Source organism: Phyllostomus hastatus, unplaced genomic scaffold, assembly GCF_019186645.2.
Source record: "Phyllostomus hastatus isolate PE091 unplaced genomic scaffold, TTU_PhHast_1.1 phas_contig_524, whole genome shotgun sequence".
In the NCBI taxonomy this organism is placed as follows: Eukaryota; Metazoa; Chordata; class Mammalia; order Chiroptera; family Phyllostomidae; genus Phyllostomus; species Phyllostomus hastatus.
The window spans coordinates 6,862,821-6,880,434 of record NW_025333900.1 but is presented as its reverse complement, the minus strand read 5'-3'; the positions used below and the strand labels follow the sequence as shown (position 1 = coordinate 6,880,434).

Here is a 17,614-nt window from a genome sequence, read left to right as displayed (position 1 = left end):
TATGAAATATCTTGATCTGTGCTGCTAAGGAAGATAAATGTGGGGGCAAGGGGCTAATGAATGAAAAGAGAGTCCTGCTTAGCTACCGGTCAACAACTATGGTGGATGGACTCAACTATGGTTAAAATTAACTGTGCTCTTTTCTCTTCCACAAATGATAGATTTCTTCTTGGGTTTCTTTTCCGATTGTCTAATGTAAGCAAAAGATACTCTTGCTTCCTGTTGTCTCCAGAAGCCTGATTTACCCATCTGAAAAAGTAAGCTTTTATATTTATATAAACCTTAAGAATTGTGAAATCATGTTTCAAAGTAATTAAACATGGCCAGAGTGGGAGATAATGTCAGGTTATAAATCACTTCAGAAATATATGAACGTAAAATAAACTTAGTGGGTTTACTTTTTTAACTTTATTTATTTAATTTTAGAGAGAGGGTAAGGGAGGGAGAAAGAGAGGGTGAGAAACATGAATATGCAAGAGAAACATGGATCTGTTGCCTCTCACTCTGCCCCAACAGGGGATCTGGCCCGTAACCCAGGCAAGTGCCCCTGACTGGGACTCAAACCTGCAATCTCTCAGTTTGCAGGCCAGCACTCAGTCTACTAAGCCACACCAGCCCGGGCCTTTGTGGGTTTTAAAAAGTAATTTTCCAGCCTAGAGCTAAGTCTCAGTGCCACAGACACTGTACAAAAACTTCAGTATGGCTTTAGCACTGAACCAAGCAGCTCTGTCTGCTCTCTCCCTGCTGCAGCTGTTTGCAACTAACTTGAATTATCATTAAAGAGCTCCTCACAATTTCTGAACCCTAAACACAGTGCAGAGCATTGTTCATTCATCTACATTATATTTTTTAAAAAACAGATTTGTTTTTAAAATAAAGAGCTACCTAAAGCCCCAAGTCATTAAATCAGAAACTAAACTGCAAGTTATGGTGGTGAAATATGAGCTCAGAAAGAACTGAAGAAACAGAATCATTAAGGTTTAATTTTCTAACTACCCAAGTTAACCAAGGCAATCTTAAATTGGAGGCATTTTTCTTCCTTTCAAGAAAACTCTTTCATCTATTCAATCTGAAGGAGTTAGGCTAGAGAAATGATTCTTAACCAGAAAACCACACCAGGTCACCTAGGAAACTTTTCCAAACACACATACCCACCCCAAACCTACTAAATCAGAAGGCGTTATGTATATTTTTAAAATATTCCACAAAAGCATTCTGTTATATACCTTTAGTTTGTAAATTCTAATCTCTGAAGGCCTTTCTGGTTCTAAGTGCTACGTTAATAAATGGAGCCAATGAGAAAAGAGTTCTACGAGCAATAATGATTTATGGATCACATGGTGGCATCGTAGTGAAAGAAGAACTGCACACGGTCTCCATCTTGTAGTGCAGCCATAGAGATGGCTTTAACATTAGCTTTGCATTTTACAGATAGTCTTGCATAGAGAAGAGAGATGAATATGCATTGGCTCAAGTTCAAATTATTGCTTCTTTATTAGTAGCTGGGTAACCAAACCTGCTACTAGTTACTAAACTTAAATCTTTTGAGCCTCCATTTTGGTATGCATAAAATGAGAATAAAAGTCCCTCTGTCACCTGCTCACAGTGCCTCGTGCTAACCTTGACATAAAATAGGTGCTGGGTAAATGTTACTTTCAAACTTACCCTACTGACCCCTCATTTCTCTCAAGATAAGTCTTTTCCTGTGTTTTAAAAGGCTGTTCTCATTTTAGAACCAATAAAACATTTTGATTTAAAAAGAGAACTGTGAAGTCTTAATTATTATGCCAATGATGCAAGGGTATGTTACAGATAGATGAAACAGTATACTCAAATAATCAATTTATTTAGTACTGTTTCCTAAGCCACACACCTCACTTCAGTCATTTCTTATCTCCAGAATAAATCCCCCACTTTTCCAAACACAGCAGGTCCTGGAATAACACCTTTCAACACTATTTCATTGTAATGTTGATGAATTGCCATAAAAACTTAACTCTTGTTTATACCAATCACCTATGGTAAAATTGGTTTCTTTTTTTTTATTTTTTTAAAGATTTTATTTTATTTATTTTTAAAGAAAGGGGAAGGGAGGGAGAAAGGTAGAGAAACATCAATGTGTGGTTGCCTTTCGCACACCCCCAAATGACCTGGCCCACAACCCAAGCTGGCATGTGCCCTGACTGGGAATCAAACCGGTGACCCTTTGGTTCATAGGCTGGCACTCAATCCACTGAGCCACACCAGCCAGGGTGAAATTGGTTTCTTTAAGTTGCAGAACCTATGGAGAATGTTAAGTGAGGACTGACTTGTATAAGGCCCTGGGCAAGTCACTTTATCTTGTGAGCCTTCATTGTGTAAAGTAGGAATGCTACTGTCTTCAACACTTCGCCACCTGCTTCATGGGTTGTTGTGAGATCCAAATGAGAATGTATATCAAGTTTATTTAATGCATATTTAATATCATGCAAATATAAAGTGGGGTGATTATATAGAAACTCTTGGCCTTTCACCATGCTTCTCAGATGTGACAAATTTGACTTCCTTTAACTCTCATTTTCTTTCTTCATTCCCATATTATGAGATGGTAAAAACAAAAGCAAAACCAACCAAATGTGAAGAACGTATATTTACCTGATGAATAAGTTGATTTGTAACCACAATATCATTTATGAGTCCAACCTCAATAACAGATATCCTATTTGTCTGTCGTCTATGCATTTCACTTTAGTAAATCACATGCTCAGGCTTTTTTCCTACAACCTCTAGTTACAATTAAATATATGTATGTAGTACTTTATATTTTAAGTGTTTTCCAATAATTGGAAAACAATAAGAAAAATAAATAGCAAAGGTGAAATTTTCTAAAATGAGCAAATTTTAATATAGGGGGTATTTAATATATTTAATATAGGGGGCTAAGCATACCTGAATAACTATAGATAACAGAGAATACTGTAGCCCAAAAAACCCTAATATATTTTAAGATTTACCCATTTAGGTTTGGCTGGTTTGGGTATACCGCCTTAGATGCTGTATCACCTGACACGTCATGCCATACATCTATTTTTTAATTAAAAGAAATAATATATTTTCACTATAATCTTGCAAAATCCTTTAAAACCGAAGGTGCATAAAACCACATCAGACAGATAGTATGTTGCCAACAGAAGGTGCGGTGCCACAATCTCCAATGAAACCTCTACAAAACCTCTTCAGGAGCTTATCACTTCTGTTGTATCTGAGCTGACTTTCACCACATGCTAACAATGAAGGTCATTCAGCTCAAGGTTTGTGCCTGAAGCTGAGCTCCCCAGTCTAGCAACAGACCTAGGTTCCACAGCCTCTCCTTTCAACCAATGATTTTACAAATTCTGATTCTGGCATGCACCAAGTAATAAAATCACACATTTAATTTAATTTACAGCTGCCAGTAATTTCTATTTTTACTTATGCTTCACAAGGTTTTACTTATGTGCATGTTGAGTAATTTTGATAAATGCATATTTTATATTTTGGAAGTATAATATATTATGACTAAGCTCATATGAAAATGTTAAAAACTGAATTATGTTTTCCAGTAAGTTTGTCACTTTATAATCACTGAGTAATTGAGTTAAATATAGTAATTAAACAGACCAACCAAATTAAAACTATGATTAATTTGCTCGTGGTTATTCAACAAGCCAGGAAATCTAGGAATAAAGTGTAAAACCTACAACTAAATTTAACAATAAGTATACAATACCTATTTTTTTCATTGTTCAATTTCAGTAGAAGAGTGATTTTCAAGTTTTTCATCTCATGGCACCAAACTAATTACTAAAAATCCATGGCACACCAAAAATATATTATTTTTGCCAATCTGACAAAAAAGTAGGAATCATTTTGATTCATTCCCACCAGACAGCTATTGTTGTGTTGACGATTGTCACTTTTTTATTTGACAATCTAAGGAAAAAGAGGTCAGTGCCCCTGACTAAATAGACAGGTATTGCATGTTTTAAAAATTCTGTGGCACAACAGTTGAAAATAGTTGTATTAGGACATTAAAAAGAAGTCTCAAATAAATGGTATAATTCATAGAAAGATTCTCTATCATGAGTATATAAATTCTCTCCAACTTAATCTATATATTCACTGTACTTCCAATAAAAAAAATAAAATTTGGGGGTGGAAAAGTTACAAAATGAATTTATGGACTTCTAGTCAGTCAGTAAAGAATGCTGAGCTGACTTGGGAAGCCCACTCCATTCCCACCCCTTGCTACCCCGTCCTACACCCTGCTCTGCTAACAAATAAGCTCTACACAAAATATAAGAAATTGTTTTTAAATACATCTGGGATGAAAGCAAGAAAGGGAAATCTCCCAGAAACACAAAAGAAACTCTAAACCCACAATGGTAATTAGGAATTGAAGACCTAGTAGGAACCTAAGAATAGGATATTCACCTTGGAGGGTGGGTGGAGTTTATCCACAGTGTGGAGCTGGAAATAAGCACCTTACATAAAGTCAGGAGGGGGTGGACCTGAAAACGCCACTCTCTCAGAAGGGATGTAGTACAAAAGCGTGCCACTGGCTCTGGGCTAGAGATGCAAAAGGAGACACCCGTGAGAAATTAGAGACTGAAGTCTGTTCAAGGCACAGGAAGGAGTTCAAATGTACTCTAACTACACAGGATTGGAAACCAGATCCCAAACTGTGGAAGCATGCAGACCTCAACAAATGAAATTGAAAACTGCCTCATAGGAACTCCGCCACTGCCTAGGATACATGAAACTCAAATGATAAGGCCCATGAGCAAGCAAATCACCATGAGAAAGATGAAATTAGTGGGTGAATCAAAAAGGACAATTTACTTCACCAAAAGCACAGCAAATAGAGCATTCTAAGAATTTTAATGTTTGTAAAATATTTGACAAGATAAAAGATGGAATAGAACATATATATCAAGACTAAGACATTACAAAAGAACAAAGAAATTTCAGAAAGAACCACTTTTGCTTCATGATATTGCCTGAGTATAGCATTAGGAATACACATAAAATAGCTTTAGATGGAGAATTTCTTTGAGTCAGGTAAAATAAAGGACAACCATGTTATACATTTTTAAGGAAAACTGCACACATATATACATATGGGTATGTTCATCCCTCTTTTCCAATTTGTTTTTTAAACCTTTGCTTATACAACTTGTACATATTTGTATGTAGCAGTGGTGGGAGATGTGTGTTTATTTCCAATTAGTCTAGTTGCAGGCTCCTCAAAGGTATATGTCAAGTTTTCTGTCATTGTAATATTTTTAAGAACAACAGAATTAAAATATTGTTAATAAAAAAAACAGAACAATTTAATATATCATATTGTTGTTTAAAATTTTTCTTCTCATCTTCCACTAGCGAAGAGTCTAGTGCACCGTGCCATTGATGTCGGGCTTGCCTGCTGACTGCCAGTTATGGGCAGAGGCTTTAGGAAGCATTCCAAGTCCCAGGCAGCCCTCTTGTACACCACCCAAACCTCAGGTCCCAGACAGGGGCTGCTTGCTGTCTTCCTGCTGAATGAACTTGACCCACCACCTGGAGCAGAGACACTGCACCCACCTGCAGCCACTGACGTGCAATGTGAGAAAGACATACCCAAGCCACTGAGGTTTTTAAGTTGTTTGTTACACTGTATTATCAGAGCAAAAGCTGGTCAATGAAACCAGCTGAAGAAAGAATTAGTGAAGCTATGGATAAATCTGAAGGAAGCCCAGGACACAATATGGAGAAACAAATTTAATGGGAAACATATGCAGTTAACAGACATGAAGATAGAATAAGAATTAACAGCATATGCTTTAGTAATTCTGAGAGTATCGAATAGCAAAAATGGGTAATGTATGTTTTCTGTAGTCGTGAAATAATTTAACCACTAATCTAGCAGCTTTTTAGGATCCTAGTCGCATGGCTCTCTCACAACATGGCAGCTTGCTTCTTCAACGCCTGCAAGCGAATCTCTCTCCAGTCTTATGTAATGTAACATCATCATGGGAATAACTTATTCTATCATCTTCACAGGCTCTAGCCAACTGAAGGAGAAGGAATTTACAGGGGTGTACACCAGGGGGCAGAATCTTGGGGACATCCTACAATTTAGCCTACCATAGGGAAAAAGCACAATTAGGAGGTATGCCCCAGGTCACAACACTTCTATCACTTTGGCTCTCACCACTACTCTAACGGCAGTCCACAAGGTATTTTGAGCAGGGCACTAAAGCAACACAGCATTGCCCTCAGCATCCTAAGGGCACAGCAGGATTTCCTCTAGAGCCACAGAAGACTGACTGGAGACCTCATGCCAGGTCATCAGCTTTAGTCCACCTTTCAGGTCAATCTAATATCCTCCCCCTGGATCCAAAATTCCACTTCTTTGGAATAAACTGCACTTGTTCTCTGTCAATGTACATCCTTTATGAGTGTCTCACATGTATTTTTCAAGTTGTCTTTTCAACTTCCAGGAACACTTTAATAGAGACATTATTTAGATAGTCCCCTTGTCACTACTTTACTATTAAAAGACTTTGATTGAACAAACATTGCAAATTCAAGGAAGATAATATGGAAGCTAATAATTTAAAGCCCTTTTAAAATTCCCCAAAGCTAAAAAGAGAAATCATTAGCATTCTGTTTATTCTAGAGTTTATGGGCTTATAGGCATCATCTTTATTGTTTACAGGAATACACATGCTTTTTTTTAATTGATCAATGACAGAATACAAATGGTAAACAATCTTAACTGTGTTTGCTTCTGTGATTCTCTGGAAACAGAAGGGGGAAAATGTCTTAGGTGCTTATCACACAAAGGCAATATCTCAGCTCATTTCCCCAGCTGTGGAACAGATTGCAAACCTCGTTTTAAAATAACCTAATGTATATTTTCATTGATTAATTAAATTCTGCTAGCATCATTTTAAGATATAAAAATAGTTATCGTGACATTTCTGTGAATAGAATAAGTTTAATTCCTGTAATAACCATTTCTGCCCTTCCCTTCTACCCTCTTGTCAATTGTATGTGAAAACTATATATCACTGAACTATATATATATATATATATATATATATATATATATATATATATATATATATATATATATACATACAATTATGTCACTGCAAAACTACAGATGATTTTACATGTATGGCCCATATAATAGACAAGCAGAACTTATCGGCTCTAATCAGAAATTTACTTTATATGTTTCCTCCATTGCCTCTTTATATTTATTGTATGGGGCTGGTTCTTCCCTTATCCTTGGATAAAATTCAGAGCAGTTGTCATGACTTTCCCAGTCACTCGCAAATAATAAAAACACTTGCAAATCACTCTAGGTCTAAAACTCAATCACAGTTCTGTAATTAATGTATTCAATCTCATATAGCCCTCAAACTCTTTTGTCCTCATGTAAAGTTAAACTTCTCCCCTCCTGCAGCTATGGGCTGCTGAGCACTGGCCACTGGTACTGGGCAGGGGGGACAGGGAAAGATTCTTCTCTGTAGCCAAACTGCTAATATAGGTTACCCCACTTTCTAATACAAAAGCAGGGATGAGGTGGGAGGAAGAAAAGGCAGCAGCAATATTCTTGCATGGCTAATACATATATAATGACCTAGTGCTGGTGGTCTATGAACTTCATGGACATTTAAATCTTACTTTTTCTCTTGAGCCAAGGGTGGAGTGGCGATAAGGAGAACAGGGGGTGGAAAGGTGGAGAGCCTCCACTCCACCCTCATCACTGGGGCTCTTTCCCCTACAGATCCTTTTCTCGGATGGTTACTTAAGGTTCTTCCCTCAGTTTACACTGCTGGGGTCCAGGTGGCCCTTCACACATGACCTGAGATGACCTCTGGCTAGCTCACTCTCCAGTGTGGTCTACATTTGGTCCTTGGAGAACAAACCTGCATTCTATCCAACGCTGAAACAATATAACTATATCTTTTTGATCCACCAGTAAAACACCTACCCAGCCAGTCTTGTCCTTCAGATTTCTCAAGCATGAATCTCTGACCCATTGTACCTCTGAATCTGTAGGGCATACACATTAGACACTCCAAATGGTCTGCACAGCACCCCTTCCTCCAGACTTGAGGTGAAGGGACAAGAACCTCACACCCCTCTCTCACGGTGGCCAGGAGGGGGGCACTCACACCTACCACCAACTCTGTCTAAACACTGTCTTCTAATCATTATTTTCTTGGTCTCTACAGCCTGTTTTATCAGCTGGGGGGTGGCAGATGAGCTAACTGCAAACAATGCCAAACTGGTTCCCCTGTACTTCTTTTTCAGTCGGCATTATGCAATTATACCTGACTTTGGAACATGGCCTCTATTAGGTCCAGCTGCAGCTAAAACTGAAAACTAAGATGGTTCCATTTTAACATCCTGTTACATGTGTACTCATATTTCTATCAATTGGTTCATTTTTATTTTTTCTAATAGAAAATCTACAGATGCAGTTGGTTCACAAACTTCTCCAAGGGTTTGAACTCCCAAGGGTTAAATAACTACAGAAACTGAGGTTTAAACACCAACCAAGAAGGATGAAATGACAGTGGCTGAGGTGGGATGTTGGCGTGCAGTGGGGGCCTAGTTAGAGGCACGCAGGAGCAAGGGTCAAAGACACAGTCCAAGCTCCCAACCCATAAAACCTACTGCACACTGAACAGAGCCCATGTGTTTATTCTTCCAGCCCCGCTCCTCCTTTGTGACAGCACCACCTAGCACAGTCACCCAGGGAGTTATCTTAGATTCCTCCCCTCTCTCACCTGCCAGATCCAATCAGTCACCAAGTCCTACTAAAGCTATTTATAAAACGTCCTTGTATCTAGCCCCTCCTCCCACCTCCTCTGCCACTGTTTTCACTTAGGTCATTATCTCTTACCTATGTATTTAAGATAAGAGAGGAAAACATCCTTACATGCTAATGGAAAAGAGTCCATAGAGAAGGAGATTGAAAATATTTGAGAGAGAAGACCTCTGGTGAAGCCAGACCCTTAAAGGAGGAGAGATGGAAACTTAAACACAGAGAGAAAGATAAATCTTGGGCAGGAAAACAAAAGCTCTACTATCTGACACTGACTTTCTCATAAAGCTAAATTTACTCAGTTTTTTAATGCTAATACTTTCTTCCTTTTCTGAAACAAGTTAAAATTAGATGGTAGTATTTTTATTTTATTTTTTTGAAGATTGTATTTATTTCTTTTTAGAGAGGGGAAGGGGGAGAGAAATGGAAAGAAACATCTATGTGTGGTTACCTCTCACACACCCCCACTGGGGACCTATCCCACAACTCAGGCATGTGCCCCAACAGGGAATCGAACCTGCGATCCTTCAGTTTGCAGGCCAGCGCTCAATCCACTGAGCCACATCAGCTAGGGCAGATAGTAGTATTTTTAATGTCCTTATTTGAAAAAAATTAAACTTGGCAAATTTTCAGTCCCTAATTTTTTTTGAAATATTGCTATTTCTTCCAGTCCAAATCCAATTCTGCAATCTTGAGTACCTATCTAGCTACTAACTTATCTCTCTCCTCTCCTATCTTTTCCCTTTTTCCTAAGGGAAGAACTTTTTTGTCAGCCATTTACACTTTCCAATCTTCCTTACTCTCATTAATCATTCCACTGCAACCTTCCTTCTAGCTATATATTTCTTCTGAAACTGCCTGTGGCTGATGTCACACCAATCTAATTGCCAAACACAATGATAACGTCTTTGTCCTCATGACGAAAGTAAGAATTCCTTTCATCTTAAATTTCTAAATTCCCTTTGATTGCCTATGCCACTCTCTCCAGATCTTTGTCTCCGCTCTGGCCACTCCTTCCCAGTCTCCTTGTATTGGCTTTTCCTGTGTCCTCAGGGTTTCATTGTTGAAGGCCTGGCTCCACACTCTCCAAGGGCCATCTCATCCATGCCTTCTACCATCCCTGTTCTGACAATTCCTACATAATTATGTGATGAAATCTGTGTCACTCTATGTGGTCAATATTACCTTTTCCAGGTGAAGGAAGGGAGGCTAAGAAAACTAAAGTAATTTGCAAAGTTTTCATAATTGGTAGTAAGGAACTCATTTAACCCACAACTTGCTGAATCCGAAGGCCACGACCCTCTGATTCTAAAGCAACAGTGTTAGGGGTAAAATAAGGTAATGTATAAAAGTATGTGAAAACTGAGATAAAGGTTTCTATTTTAATTAATTTCTGGCATTGTATAATAAAGAACATTTTGTAAAGAGCCAAAGTTCCCTTCTTTAGTACCACCCGCTCCTTGCACTCTTCCTTCTCCCTGAAGTAGTTAAGTAAACCACATCATATTTTGACTTTTTCCTTCTCCTTTCACTGACCATGGGTTCAGCCAAGCTCCCACACATAGGTACATCAGAACTCCTGGTTTTGTATTAATAGGGATTACTTCTCTAAGGTAGAACAGACAAAGAATACTATTTATATGAAGATACTGTATTTCAAAAGGAGACGCTTCTAATGAATTACCATAGATGGTAATTATTTCTACTAAACTAAAGGTGCTGCACAGTTACAACTTTTATATATTTTCTATTTAGTGGATTCAACAAAAAGCGAAAGAACTTCATCACTATGAACTTAAAGTAGGTAATCATAAAGCAGGAAGGATCTGAGATTAGGAAGGATAACTTGGATACTAAAAAAATACCATTTCCAAATAAAAAGTTGCAGTGGAGGTAGTAACATATTAGAAATGACTAAAAATCTGATCAAAGTAGATGATAAGCTTGAGAAATTCTGCTAATATTTAGAGAAGAGGCAAAAAGACTAAACTTATTAAATAAAACATGGTATGGGAGATGAATTCACAAATGTATGCATAATTGCACAACAAAAAATATCAATGAAAAATAACCAGAAAAAATAATTCAATATTGAGATATGAAAAGATTTGTCTTCAGATCAAAACTACTCAAAAGTGCCAGGAAAAATTAATAAAACAGATTATCACCATGATATAGTCTGGTTTAAAAAAATAGAGAAAAGAAAACAATGTTTTAAGCATCGAGATAGAAAGACAGATTGCCTACAAAATTAACTTCGTTTCTGCAACCCTAATGCTAGAATTCAATCAAGCAATATCTAGAGTATTGAGGTAAAGACTGTGACACAAGCATTTTATATACAGCAAGAAAAGCAGAAAAGTATTCTCATCTCTACTGGCTTTCTGAAAACAATTTCTTAAACACATGCTCAGGGCTGGCGGCACTCTGCTCACTGGCCGCAGGTTGCAGCCCACCCAGGATCTGCAGCACCTGGGACCAAGACCGCACCAAAATGCCTTCTCAGATGGAACGCATCATGGAAACAGTGATGCTCACCTTTCACGAACTTGCTGGGGATAACAGGTACTTAACAAAGGAAGACCTAACGGTATCCATGGAAAAAAAAAAAGTTCCCTGGACTTCTGGAAAATCGAAAAGACCCTCTGGCCGTATGCAAAATAATGAAGGACCTGAACCAGTGCCCAGAGGGCAGAGCGGGCTCCCTGAGCTTCTTTTTGCTAATTGCTGGGCTCACCATCACGTGTAATGGCTGTTTTGTAGTACACTGAAGCAGAGGGGAAGGAGTAGGCCGCTGAGCAGCTACGTCCTCCGGAATCAAGAGTTTGTTCTCCCAATGAGTCACTTAAGGAATCTCTGTCCCACAGTTTCCTTCCCCCTGCAAAAGGATTTCATGAGCAAATTTGGACCCTTAGAAAATGTACAGATAAAATCCCAAGCCCGCCTTTGACAAGAGAAAGAAAAGCCAATTAAAGCCAAATAAGCTTCTGATTTTTACATTGCTTACATCCTCTTGCCTTCAATAAACAAATTTCTTTAAAAACATTCTCAGCTACACATGACCTCTGAAAAAAATTACTTGAATATATACTGAAAAGTATTGTGATATGAATTTAAGGACAGAGGAACTGTAATATAATATACTGTAATAATATTAAGTTGTTTTGCTGATATAAGCAAAAAAACTTGAACAAAGTTAAGTCTAAATAAATAAACTTGGTCAATATGGGCATAAACCTTAAATACAATATCAAAAGTAATTCTTTAAATAGAATATAAATTATTTCATCACTTCTTATTAATAATAAACTTGATTTTAATAATCCTAAACTAAACCACAAAAAAACTAGAAAATAGAGGAGTTAGAGAAAGAGAAGTAGTAAAAGTGTTAAATTTCTCATCTTACAGTAGGAAAAGTAGTAAATACCATTTCTTCCTGGCATTCATTAGGGAAATCAAGCATATCTATACAGACACACACACAACCTTTAAGGCAGCATAGTTGGATTTTTAAGATATAATCCACACCTTTCAATCTATCAAAAGAAACATGAGCAAATAAAATATAGTGCAGAGAGCTAAGAAAAATATTCAATAGCATGGACAATTCTTATGACATTGTTAAGGGTTTTTGTTTTGATTTGGGTTTTTTAAGATTTTATTTATTTATTTTAGAAAGGGGAAGGGTGAGAGAGAGGGAGAGAAACATCAACGTGTAATTGCCTCTCACGCACCCCCTACCGGGAACCTGGCCTGCACAAGACAGGCATGTGCCCTGACTGGGAATCGAACTGGCGACCCTTTGTCTCTCAGGTCACCACTCAATCCACTCAGCCACACCAGCTAGGGCAGTTTTGTTGTTTTTTTTTAAGAAAAAGAATGCATAGAAAAAGTCTTCATTTTGTAACAACAACATTCATACAGGTAAATGCCCAAATGCATAGTTAAAAAGTGGAAAACTTAGGCTAAAATGTCAGATGTTGTTGGATGATAAGATTAGAGGTGATACTGATACTCTTTATACACCTCTATATTTTCCAAAACCAAAATATAAAATTATTCAATTGTCATACATGCTCTTTAATATTTTCATAAACCTTCTTATAAACTTAAATATTTATATACAAATTTAAATATGATAGTCCAAAAAGTCTAACCTCTTTCTACTCACATGGTTTCTCAGAAAACATTTAAATAGTGATAAAGTCCTGAAGTATACCAATAGAGAGTATAATTCTTTTAATATTTTTTAAAATGTGTATTGATTTTAGAAGGAGGGAAAGGGAAAGAGGGAGGGAGGGAAAAAGAGAGAGAGAGAGAGACAGAAACATTGATGTGAGAGAGGAACATCATTTGGTTACCTCCCATATGCGTCCCAATCAGGGATGGAACCCACAACCTAGGTACTATGTGCCTTCACTGTGAATGGAACTCCCAATGTTCCAACCAACTGAGCCACACCAGCCAGGGCAAATGGAGAATATGATTTTTTTTAAACCTGGACTAATTAAATATTATGGAAAAATACTAAGTTATAGTTATTGGAAATGTTTTTCTTTAAAAAAATTTTTTTCAATTACAGTTTTCATTCAATATTGTTTTATATTAGTTCCAGGTGTACCACATACTGATTAGACAATCATATGCTTTATCAAGTGTTCCCTGTGATATTTCCAGTATCCAATGTCATTACAACATTATTGACTGTATTTCCTATGCTATAGTTTATATCCCCATGACTATTTTGTAATTTCTCAATCCCTCCCCCTACCCCCAGCAACCATCAGCCTGTTTTCTGTATCTGTGAGTCTGTTTCTGCTTTGTCCATTTACAAAGCAGAATTTCATGGGGCACTACTACCCTCTCCTGGAGGGGACAGATGTGAGGAAGGGTGTGGCAAACTCTCTCTGAGTTGCTCACAATGACATTCCCAAACTGCAGACGGGGAAGGTGGACTTTGCCAATGTGTGGCCCATTGTCCAATTGTTGTACACACTAGACCTGGCAGTGGAGCCCTTCAAAGAGCTTACAAAGATTTTCTATGAACCAACTATTCAGAGAATAACCACTGCAATGGAAGAACGGCAGTGAAAGAGAAAGAAAGCCCTCTGCAGGTAGAAGGACTGTCTCTTGGGGTAGAAGCTTCAAGATTAGACTTTAAGGAGACAATTCTTCACTTTTTGATATAAGGCTCAATGCTAATCCAAAGCCAAAAGAAGCTAATAAAAATGTATAAATTCATGACACTAAAGGAAAAACTTTCACTGCCACATAGTTATATTTGTGACAGATTCAGCAATATTCTTTATAGGGCAATGACTCTCTACCCTATCAGACTAATACCCATTTTTAATGAGTATTTTGAAGTTATCTCTTTACTATCTGGAAATGAAATTCACAGAAGAATATAGCCTAATTACATACATACTTTCTAAACCAAACAAATATAACATCCTTACTATAATATAAAGGAAACATAAAAGACACTAAATTTAACAAAGTAATACACATTTTAACTTGCACTTGCTCTGGCAGGATGACTCTACAATACAGTTTCTAAAAAGTCTTGAATAAATTGGTAGCATACATTGGAGAATCACTTGTAGAGAGCAATGGAGAGTGTGTCAAATTAGTCATAATAGAGATAGATGTCTTGTGGATCACCAAAATGTCATGGCAATATAAAGAAAAGATATTTTTTTAAGATTTTATTTATTTTTTAGAGAGGGAAGGTAGGGAGAAAGAGAAAGAGAAACATCAATGTGCGGTTGCTAGGGGTCATGGCCTGCAACCCAGGCATGTACCCTGACTGGGATTGAACCTGCAACACTTTGGTTCGCAGCCCGCACTCAATCCACTGAGCTATGCCAGCCAGGGCTTGAGAAAAGATATTTTTAAAGACATCCCTGTTAAGGATTAAATATATTTAATCAATAAATCAATGTCAGAATATTAAGCTCCACACACTGAATGCACTTAAACTGAAATATAAACACTTATGAAGACTTTATAAAGTCCTTTCAGAATTAGGAAATTTGTCAGATACCCCAAAATAAGCATACTGTCATCTACAGATTCAATCAACAGCTTGCACTAGTTAGGGAAGCAGTATGGGGTGTTGAAAGTGATATGAGTCCTTGGTAGTGATGCTTTGAGTCCTTGGTCACAATGCTTAACTTCTCTGAATCACAGATCTATGTGAAGGGGATAATAATGGCTACCTGTTGGGGCTTTGAGGAGTTTATGGTTTCTTTTTTTTTTAATTCTCACCAGAGGACATGCCCATTGAGTTCGGGGTTGGGGGGGAGAGAAACATTGATGTAAGAGAAAAACGTAAATCAGTTGCCTCTTGTACGTGCTCCTGAATCCAAAACCTTCACATGTGCCCTGACCAGGAATCAAACCGGTAACCTTTTGGTTTATAGGACAATGCTCCAACCAACTGCACCACACTGGCCAGGCCTCTATGTACTTTCTTAAGATTAGATGCAATTTTTCTGGTGCCTACATACTAGAATAAATTCTTTTACAACTGGTGACAAAACAAAACTGTTTCAACACTAGGATGATGAGCAAAGAGATCTTTTACTGCAGAGGATCTTTTTGTTTTAGATTTTATTTATTTTTTTTTAGAGAGGGAAGGGAGGGGGGGAGAGAGAGAGGGAGAGAGAGAGAGAGAGAGGGAGAAATTATCAATGTGCGGTTGCTGGGGGTCATGGCCTGCAATCCTGGCATGTACCCTGGCTGGGAATCGAACCTGCAACACTTTGGTTCACAGCCCGCGCTCAATCCACTGAGCTACGCCAGCCAGGGCTTACTGCAGAGGATCTTGAAAGACAGAAACATCAAGTGGGACTTCTGAAATCAAGCCTTAACTCAGTTGGGTGTTGAGTGAGGACTAGAAACTCCAGTGATTGTTGGCATTATTTCAGATTAAAATCTCTGGGAAGGGGTCTAAAGGCCAACCATTCCTGAAGGATTTGCCGATCTAGTAGGTTATGCTTTTCACAAACCTCACCACCTTACTCTTTTGTTTATACTCACCTTTCTTAGTGCACTCCTTTACTTCTGTCAGCTAGTTGAAGAAGTCCCCCCCCCCCACCCCTGCTGCCTACTGTAATGAAAAACCCAGGATGCTAGTTTAGAATAGTTCACCACCTTTATGAATGGCTCATACTGCCTTTAACACCACACTTCAAGTTTCACTGGAAATCTAGCTGAGATTTGCAACATATTTTGTGGCCATTTCTACATTATTAAACTTGTACATAAATCCATTTAAAGTTAACAAAATCCACATTACTCCAAGAACAGTAAAGAGTATATAACTCCATTTAAAATTAGCAAAATCCTCATTACTACAAGAACTGGAAAGAATATAAAATTTAATGGATATTGTCAAATTATGGATTGTGACTATGAGTGCTTCCATATTAATCTGTAGAAACAAATGATTAGAATCTAGACGACTTCTAAAGTGCCTTCCAATTTTAATACTCTATGACTATTATCCCTACATAGTTGAATCATTGGGAAATTAACATGGCAATTAAATAAGGCAATTTGTGATTTAGGCCACACTCCGACTGTTCTCTTCATAACTAAAGGTTATTTCTTAGAATGCTGAGCTAAAAATGTAACTACATTCTGCAACCAATGCAAACATGTTCTAATTGATGGGAAGGAAAAAAATTCAATCCAGAGTGCCAGCAATTCCTCTGTGAGCTGGCGTGGCAGGGAGAGTGTAGGGTCAGTGAAGCATCAAGTTACAGAACAAATTAAAGGTCTGGAGAACAGTGGCAGGGTCTAATCATCCACTGTCTGAAGCTGCCAGAATTGGATCTACCACCCTTACCCACTCACAAAGGACTGCTCTACATATCTGAAGCCCACAGACTAAGGGCTTCAAACGTGTTTCATTAAAAAACTTTCAGTTCCAAATAGATCTTTATGGAATTATTTCCTTGAAGTTTTTTTAGTTCTGTTACATTAAAATTTCCATTAAAAAGTAATCAAAACCTAATGTTTACAGTGTTCTGCCACAAAGAAAAATATTGCGGGTTTTTGTTCCCATTAAAAACATGTGTAACATATATGTATATAATTATGTAAGTCTCAGACCCAGTATACACACACATACACAAAAACCTTAGGAAAAAAATAATAATAGTTTTGCCTAAGCCAACAAAATTCATGATATAATTTGTATTCTGTCCATAACTCCCCTCATTAAGCCAATGCTTTGAAAAGGTCAGCAAGCAATGAATACTTCTGCATATTTTGTGGCACATGTTACAAACATTAGATCTATATGGATGAATTAAGGTCACTTTTAAAATTCAAACCGTATTTTCTGGACCTGGTTAGCTGAATTGTGTGCATCTGCACTACTTTTCCTAAGGGAAAGTTAATTTTAAAAAGAAGAAAGTTTGCCAGGCAAACAAGCACATTGGCTCAATACCTAGACAGTGACTCCTAAAGTTCAAAATGCTTTACAGAAAGTCTCTTACTTGTACTTAAAATCCCTGAAAGCAGGTACCAAATATCATCCCCATTTCATAATAAGCATCTCATTTTATGTATGGCTTAATATTATACCCACTTCATGGTACTTTTCAAAGTTAATCCTTCACTTCAATTTTCCAAAAGACAAATAAAAATCGTTTTTTTCCCTGGCAGTTACACTCAGAGAGTGTGCTTAGAATGGTTCAGGTACATATACAGATATACATAAAAAGCAAATGTACAGATGTACATCTATGACAAAGT

General features: G+C 37.5%; 1 protein-coding gene and 1 pseudogene across 4 annotated transcripts in view; one reads left to right on the top strand and one right to left on the bottom strand.

Annotated features, from left to right (window-relative positions):
* The window catches only part of RNF144B (ring finger protein 144B), a 160,109-nt gene that overhangs the window by 140,978 nt on the left and 1,517 nt on the right, over positions 1 to 17,614 (bottom strand). The gene's annotated exons all lie outside the window — the stretch shown is intronic.
* LOC123824018 lies at positions 11,340 to 11,616 on the top strand (annotated as a pseudogene).